The sequence below is a fragment of the Mytilus californianus genome, unplaced genomic scaffold, assembly GCF_021869535.1.
Source record: "Mytilus californianus isolate M0D057914Y unplaced genomic scaffold, xbMytCali1.0.p SCAF_8, whole genome shotgun sequence".
Taxonomy (NCBI): Eukaryota; Metazoa; Mollusca; class Bivalvia; order Mytilida; family Mytilidae; genus Mytilus; species Mytilus californianus.
The window spans coordinates 67,697,038-67,706,297 of record NW_026262734.1 but is presented as its reverse complement, the minus strand read 5'-3'; the positions used below and the strand labels follow the sequence as shown (position 1 = coordinate 67,706,297).

Here is a 9,260-nt window from a genome sequence, read left to right as displayed (position 1 = left end):
TGCGTTTAATTACAACTTTTGTGTCATTACGGGCTGTTCCCCCGCATCGATAAATCTTAAAATCATAAACGACATTTTCTTAAATCTGTTTTTTGCATAGCTTCCAAGCAAGGTTGTTGTTTTCTATTCAAAAGACCTTTATCATAATAAAATCATCGCCTTTACAGGTGAAATTATCTGTTTTATCACCCACGGGTTAGGTATTTTTCTCTGTTTTTTTTTTAGACTGGGGCCTCAAATTCGCTAAATAATTCTGCTGTTTCTGAGTATATGGAATATTCAGTATATTCTTAGGATAGAACATACTATTTTTAGATTTAAAGAGGTAATTTTGTATCTCTAGCTTGTATTTTTTATGCCGCGGTCACAAGAAAGCACAGTCAGGTGTTGCGGCTTACTCATGGGTTTTCAACAGAACAAAAACACCCTAACAGCAATGTTCATCAAGGATCTATGAGTTTCAATGACTGCAAAGAGTAAATATAAGCACTTATTAACAATTTAAATTACATATTATATGCATATATTATGAATTCATTTTGCATACAGGACTTAAGTACACTATGCATACTGTAAACTGTGAAATTATGCTGAGTTATCATATTTAAGGCCTAGGATTTTCTCAATCTTCATGAAATATTTATAAAACTTTATATTTTAGTTTATTTCATTAAAATCTCTGAAGATAAACCAGATTTGATGAAATTCTACATCTTTTTTCATCCAATATAGGTTGCACTTCTGTAGATATCATGCAGTTCATGTTGTCGAGTGAACTAGTGCGGCATATTTCAGTATCGAATATTAACAATGAGAAATTAATATTAGAAATTTTACAACTTTCTCAATAAATAAGAACAAGACCATGCTTTGTTGCATAATGAAATGAGTATATGTCGGAGACCGCCTCGCGGAAGCGTGTATACTTCACTACCACTTTTAAAGTGGTATGCGTGGATTAACGCAATATACGGTCAGTGACTGTATATCACATTAATATATACAGTCAACGCATTTTGAATGGTTAAATAGGATTGAAGTGTAAATATTAATTATCAATTTATGTCAAAGATTTAAATCAACCTACGTGTATTGCTGTTTTTATATTGAATTTCTTTTATAATAATTGGTCGATAAGACACAAAGGACGAACTTCTTACACAAAATGAGGGAAACAAAACGTCAAAGGGTTTGTATATTAATTCATCTATAGTTACAACTTGATATAAGGCGGAAACATTTAAATGTCCTCGATTACCTCATAGAATTGCAATGAATAAATACAAATAATTTACTGGATCAATGAATCTTTCTTTTAGTAGTCCTTACATCTAGTAGTTCATTCCTATAGGTGACATTTATAATAAAGGCAAAATATTTAACTGCTGCAGGTATAACATGGTCAATTCTTTAATATACAGAAGTGTTGCAATAATAGATATATACGCCACGACAAAATTCTTTATATAAAAAAGGTAGGATATTATGTATATTACTTAGAATAGATTGTAAGGCTTAAGAAGTAAACATAAATCGAAAGTTGACATATTTTTATTTTTGGATGCTTCAGGCTATTCAAAGCATTGATATATTCCAAAACAGTTTTTCTTAAGTCTCATAATTAAAAAAAGAAAAGACTCATCATTCAAAAAAAAAAAAAAACAACTTCAAAATACAGTTATGGTTACGGACTTTCCGTTTTGAATTTTCCTCGGAGTTCCGTATTTTTGTGATTTAACTTTTTATGCGTTACAAGCCAGACTAAGGCAAGAAGAAGTAAGGCTTATTGTTTAAATTAATAACGAAAAGGTCGTTTAGCTCGTCAAAGAGAACTAAGTCTATCTGATAACTGATACAAAAAATGAACAAAACAAGGAAGATTACATTGTTAAATTCTGAATACCTGTAATTGAGTTAATTAGATCAATCTATTTCTTTGCGTTCCGTAATTTCATTTAAGGGGTTTCCCTTACTTGGTATTTTCCCGGGTAATGTTTTTGCACGGGTGGTTTTGGTTGAATATATATATAAGGAATTTGTATAGGTCTGTTCGATTAATGCGACGTTTGTTACAAAGTTGGAAGGGACGTGTTGTTAGCCAGGGGCGTGTGTTATTGGTCTCTTCTGCACATCTCCAGAATGTCTTCTGGTGAAGAGTCCAAAAAAATGAATCTGGACCTCTACTGGAGATATTCTACGGAAGATCAATAAAACAAAAATTCAATTTGCCGTCGAATATAGCAGATTGTTGTTATGTTGGATGACATAAATAAAGTTTACGATTATTTTATAGAAAATTAAAGATACGTCCGGTAGACATGACTGTAAAAGTGTGCTCTGTTCGTGACATTTTTCTTTGTTCTTTCCTCTTACTCAATTTTGCTAGAAAAATCTGGCTTAAACCCCCACTATTTGTTTTTTTAAGAATAATCTTAAACTGCACAAAAATTCGTCAATGTTTGTGTCGAATATGATCAAAAACTTTTAAAGGACATCTTGTCTATCCAATTTTTTTAAAGTAACCAAACTGGATTATTTTTGTATAAAGCAAAGATATCGGAAAGTTCTCAAAATCATTTTTCTCTGGTGGTTCTTGAAGAAAATCTTCTGTTCCTAACTATTATTTCTATTGCAATATTTCAATGGTCAAAACCTTCGGACCACCACTTTTCAAAAATTTTCATTGTATATGTATCAATATGCAAGTATACAATGTATACCAGACATTTCTCAGACTGTTTTTTTTTTTCTTTTTTTTTTACTATCGTTGGTTGTGTACTGATTGATACTTCAGTCTGGGAGAACAAGATTTATTTCAGTACTAGTTGTTATTGCAAATACTCTTATTTCGGTGCTTTGTGTCTATTGTTTTAATGTAAGTTTTTTTTTGTGTCTCGTACCGATCTTTTGAGTTAATCTAATTGCAATTGATTTGTGCAGGTTGTTCTTATGTTGTACTGTTACACCACTGTCCCAGCTTCGGGAAGGGTTGAGCGCTCACAAAAATGTTTTTGTACTGTTACACCACTGTCCCAGGTTAGGGGGCGGGTTGGGCCGGATCCCGCTAACATGTTTAACCCCGCCACATTCTGTATGTATGTGCCTGTCCCAAGTCAGGAGCCTGTAATTTAGTGGTTGCCGTTTGTTGCTGTGTTACATATTTGTTTTTCGTTCATATTTTTGTACATTAATTAGACCGTTAGTTTTCTCGTTTGAATTGTTTTACATTTGTGATTTCGGGGCCTTTTATTGCTGAATATGCGGTATGGGCTTTGCTTATTGCTGAAGGCCCTACGGTGACCTATAGCTGTTAATTGCTGTGTCATTTGGTTTCTTGTGGAGGGTTGTCTCATTGGCAATCTTCGTTTTTATATCAATCCTGCCATATTCTTTGTGTGCCTGTCCCAAGTCAGGAGCCTATAATTTAGTGGTGTCGTTGGTTCATGTCTCGACTCATATTTGATATTTTGTAAATTATTTTGTTATGTATAATTAGGCCATTAGTTTTTTCGTTTGAATTGTTTCTCACACTTTTCAAGTCGGGCCTATTATAGACGACTTTTAATACAGTATCGGGTTTTGTCATTGTTGAAGGCCTTAATTACGGTTGCCTATAATTGCTTACATCCACTTCATATTTGAACTCCGGTGAATAGTTGCCTCATTAGCAATCATACATCTCTTCGTTTTTATATCATATACCTGACTTATAAACTTGTGTTTTCCTGAACCGAGTCCTGAACATGCATGACATATTTGTCACTGGGCGTTAAAAATTAGCAACAAACAATCAATCAAGTTAAACTTGTGTTAAATAAGAAGAAAAATCACTTGAAATTTATTCCTTTTATTGGGGTGGGTGACAGGAGGATTTCATATATGAATATGGTTGACTGGTAAGAGCTGAAAAATAGGCATAATTAGCGACAGATTAAAAAAGTTGATAATGCCCTCTTCGTCTAACCCATCCTTCATCTATAAATTTAATTTGACCGCCACGGAATAGCCCAACTTAGTGTTGAAAGTAGCGTTAAACACCAATCAATCAAATTCTCTTCCCTAGAATATCAAATAGTCGTCCCTTAACTGTTATTGTCCGTGTAGTTCTTATATTTATCCAGCTTATCGTCCTACAGGGATGTTCTTCTAATGAGTACTAAGACTGTCATACCATAAAAACGTTTATAACACAGCTCACATTCTAATATATCTGCATTCATAAATTTATTAATGTCATTTAGACTAAACGACGCCATGTTTGTTATGTGCCTCTGCCGTCTAAACTACCTATCAAAAAAGAAGAGGTGGAAGAGAGCCAGAAGATCTTCCGTATTCAAAAAAACAGAAATGGACCTCTTATGGCTCACTACCGAAGAACAAAAAAATACGCCCCAGTTGTTTTGCGTTAGCTTTATAGTTAAAAGTCTTGTTTTCGTGAAATGTCCGACTCAGTCGAAGAAATATCCGAGAACCATACAAATGTGCAGAATCCTTAAGACGTTAATGATTTCAGTGCAGTAGATGCAGTTAGTTTGTTCAATACCAAAATAGACACTGCTTGAGACAAACAGAATCAGAGTTGCAAGAAAAACTGCAGACAAACACGCAGTTTAAAGGTGAAGGGAATAAAATCCAGTTATCATTCAATCAAGATAGACTCAGTAATCTGAACCGCATTAAGAACTTTTTGTCAAGGGGAAGTGTCAAAGAAGTTTTCGATTTGATTGATTCGGAGAAGAAGGCTCTTACTCATCGTAATAAGATACACAAGTACTCAGAATAGCAGACCGATATGGTTGGGGACGGTTAAGGAATACTATGATTCTGATATTACTGACAATAGTGAAGACGCCTCAAAGTTACGGGCAGCCATTTTTAGAGCCTCCAAGAAGAGACAGACTCCCTACGCAAGAAATCCACCCGCACAATCATCATTTCAGCGTACAAGACCGGGAATTTTCGACGGCATGTCAAATAACCAGCTTTTTCTCGGCTCTCATATCTACGGCCAGTGCCATAACTTAACTCCAAGAGCACCTTTTCCAAGTTACAGACAAAACTTCGCTCCAAGAGCCACCGTTACCTGCCACTACTGTTACCTGCCCGGGCATTTCGCCAAGTTCTGTCCCTACACAGCTCAATTGCAGCGTAGACAACCAGCTCCCGCTATGGTCATCAGTCCAGAATCTTTCAACAAACAGCAGTAAAGTTGAGTATTCTGATTTAATACTTTCAGATGAACAATCTGATTTTGTTGGAAATATTCGTTTAAAGTCAAAAACTGTAAAAAATAGTCTGAAGAATTGTTTAGAATTTTGGAGAAATACATTAAAACCATCAGACTTTATTTTAAACGTTATCGAGTATGGTAACAGGTTGGAGTTTGATACTTTGCCGCAAAAAGCATTTCTTAGAAATAATAAATCAGCTTACGATCATTCAGATTCTACAGAAATCGCCATTAAAGAACTTCTGAAAAAAGATCTTGTCAGCGAGGTTTTCGAGCCTCTTTACTGTGTGAATCCTTTGTCGGTGTCTGTACAATAGAACAAACAAATCCAGACTTGTTCTAAACCTAAGGCATGTTAATGCTTGTATTGTTAATAGAAAGATTAAGTTTGAAGGTTCATTAGAAGGCCCTATTTATGCTAAAAAGGGAAATTTTATGCTAAAATTTGACCTAAACAGCAGATATCATTATTTAAATATCCACCCTAATTTCATACTTAATTAGGCTTTTCTTGGAAATTTAATAATAAGACACGATTTGTCGTATTTTCAGTTTTGCATTTTGGCCTTTGCAGCGCTGCTTATATTTTTACAAAAACATCAAGACCCTTAGTCTCCTTTTGGAGGTCTCAGGGTGTACAAATAATCATGTTTCTTGACGAAGGGTGGATTTGTGTTGATTTGTAAGTCGGCAAGTGTGCATTTACAAAATGATCTTAAACACGCAAGTTTTCTTGTGAATTAGGAAAAAAGTCAATGGCACCAGGTTCAAGTTTTGGATTGGTTGGGTTTTACCTTGAATCTTTTGGATGGGGACATTGATATACCTGTTCATAAATTTGAAATTCTCCGCGTTAAAGTCCATAACCTTAGGTTTAAGTCTTTTGCTACGGTTAGGGAACTTGTATCCGTTGTCAGCTCAATCATTTCTATGAGACTTGCCTACGGTTCTATTTGTCAGATTTTTAGTAGACTGTTATCCATGCTTATCGCCATCAAGGTTTTTTGGGACGAAAAAATTAGGCTCTCTGCTGAAGCTATAGATGAGCTTCATTTTTGGTCTCAAAATATTGATAGTTTATCAAATAGAGTTATTTCCCCTTGGTTCAGACTACTATAGCGGATTATTAACACGGATCCAAGTGACCACGATGGAGCTGGTATTTTACTAGAAGATTCAAGCGAAACATTTCACTGTAGGTGGGATGATTTTGATAAAGCACAAAGCTCAACATTTAGAGAGCTAAAAGCTGTAGATTTATTACTGAAGACAATGGGTTCAAAACGAATTTGTAAAACTATATTCAGACAATCAGAATGTCATGAGATTGCTCAAGTTGGCAGTATGAAGTCACCGCTTCAGTGCTTGGCGTTCTCTATATTTAATACTTGTCTTCTTTTTAATATTGACCTATCAGTTGCATGGGTGCCCAGACTTCAAAATTGTACTGCTGATTTTGTAAGTAAGATCTTTGACTTTGACGAATGGGGCATACATCAGCGTATATTCAGATAATTTGATAAATAATGGGGTCCCTTTACCTGCGATCAATTTGCTGGTAGCAACAATTACAAAGTTGAAAAATTGAATTCTGGACGCCAGGCACTAGCGGGGTTGACGCTTTCGCTCACAAATGGCAACTTGAGAATAGCTTGATAGTTCCACCTATACATTTGATCAACAGGACGATTAGACATTTAATTTTTTGTAGAGCTAAAGGTGTACAAGTTCAGTAGTTGTGCCTAAATGGATATCGACCTCTTTTTTGCCGTCGATCGTTGATTTGAATGGAAAATTTTTACCTTTTATTGAAGACTATGTAGAACACAAATATCCTACGAACTTTTTTACAACTGGTTCCGATCAATCTAGTCTTTTTGCTACTCAGACTTTTCAAAGTAACGTCTTAGTTTTTCGTTTCGACTCTAATAGCATTTGAATATTTTTCATGTAATTTTACGCCTCTATTTTGGTTTTGAATTATAACAAGAGAGGACTGAACTCTTTATTTATTGTTAAAAGCTATTAATGCATGTATATTAATACAAATTATGACTGTTTATTTGTGGAGAACTGTGCTACCTTTAAAAGAGGACTGTACTCTCTATTGTTTTCGTACATATGGAATATTTATTTAAGGAGAACTGTACTCCTAATTAAGAGAGTTTTGCACTTTAAAAAGTTGAAAATTTATGTACGATTTCACTTTCTTATTTATGAATAGAGGGTTTGCCTTGATCTATTTTGTTTATAGTATGGTTGTACTTTTAAATATTCACATAAACATGTGCATATTTATTTATATTTGTTATCACTTATGATTAATTTTCTCGTTCATATGCCCGTATCATTAATTATTCTGATATGTTTTACAGATGCTACACGTTTGGTTAGCCACTGGGAAGAATTGAAGAAATACAAGTCTCATCCTAGCTTGTCTAGATCTCTACACGCTCTTCCTGCCATAGTTAAATATGCTAGATCGACAGCAACCAACATAAAATATGACTTTTATTTTCAAAAATTCCGGAAATGGTGTATTCAGAACTATTTTTCTTTTTTTACCGGCATCCGTGTCTTCAGGGAAAAAAAGTAGTATTACATTTTCCCAGCTTAAGGTTCGCCTTTTGTGTACCCAAGGCAGGTGAAGGAAGTCAGCTTAGGAGCGCTGTGATGTAAGGGTATAATATATTTTTTTATTTATTCATGAATAACTGCAGTGTGTATATTTACAAGATGAATTTTGAAACCCATTTAAATATTTTCTTGAGAATTATTCGAAGAGACTTCCAAATTTTAATAAATTTGATGTAAAATGACGGTGGGCATGGATACCATAAACAAGCTCCGTTGGAAATTGGTCATAATACTATTTGACTTCAATTTATGAAACAGAATAATAAAGTACTAATACCACACTCAACTGTTTTGTCCAGGTTTTTATTATAAAGTAGTAAATTTAGAAAATGTCGCCTATGAAAGAATAAATACTACCGTTTTCCCTTCAGTTGCTTTGTTTTTGGGAGGACTTATACAACAAAAAGTGTCCGTTTCAGTTTTGGAAGCTAATTTTTTTGGCAACATATGATTTTCCTCAACATTAATCCTTGTTTAGATGATTTTCTTACACTTATTCTGGAAGGCGGAAAACGAATGTTGAGCAAACCTTTGAACAAAAAGGAGCCAATTACTAAAGATATTTTGTTGAAATTAGTTCAGTACTATACGTTAGAAAAACATAATTTATTATTTTGCGCACTTGTGTCTTGTGTCTTCCCGGGTTTTCTGTTTTTTTTTTAAGATAAAGTGAACTAGCTAATATTCGGATTTCTGAATTGGATTTTCAATTAAATGTTTTGGAGATTAAAATTTCAAAAAGTAAAACTGATTTATACAGGAGAGGTAATTCAGTTATTATTGCAATCACACGTAACGATCTTTATCCTGTTTTCAGGTTAAGAAAATACATTGCGTCAGCAGGCCTAGGTATTATAGAGAAATCAGACGAATTTCTCTTTACTGCCATAAACTTAATGAAAACTTCGGGTGAGTACAAAGCTACTAATAAGTCAAACCCCCTTTCGTATACCAGATGTAGGGAGATTTTACTGTCAGCACTTAAAAAAATAGGTTTAGATACTTCTCTTTACACCTTTTATAGTCTTAAAAGTGGGGGAGTTTCGGCCGTTGCTAATAACAAGGTTCCTGACCGCCTACTCAAAGTAAACGGGCGTTGGGCTACAGACAGAGCTAAGGCCGGTTATATCAAGGATAGCATTGAACAGAAACTTTTGATATCTTTAAATTTAGGTTTGTAATTCCTTCTTTTTTAAATTATTCCCCCCTTTTTGCAATGCAATCTTTGTAACGAACGCACAACCCATTTTCTTGTTTATTCTAGTTTAAATCAGAAAATATTTATTTTAGTACGAATGAAATGATGTAGAAAATGAGTCTTTTTCTTTGCTTTCTGTTATTTCATTTAGGGGGTTTCCCTTACTTGGTATTTTTCCCGGGTAATGTTTTTGCA

At 34.3% G+C, this 9,260-nt stretch overlaps 1 long non-coding RNA gene across 1 annotated transcript; it reads left to right on the top strand.

Annotated features, from left to right (window-relative positions):
* Positions 1 to 1,338: 1,338 nt before the first annotated feature.
* LOC127712319 (uncharacterized) lies at positions 1,339 to 8,826 on the top strand. Its single transcript, XR_007987034.1, has 3 exons — positions 1,339 to 1,475; positions 7,606 to 7,905; positions 8,685 to 8,826. It is a non-coding gene; the product is annotated as an uncharacterized LOC127712319 (long non-coding RNA).
* Positions 8,827 to 9,260: the final 434 nt, after the last annotated feature.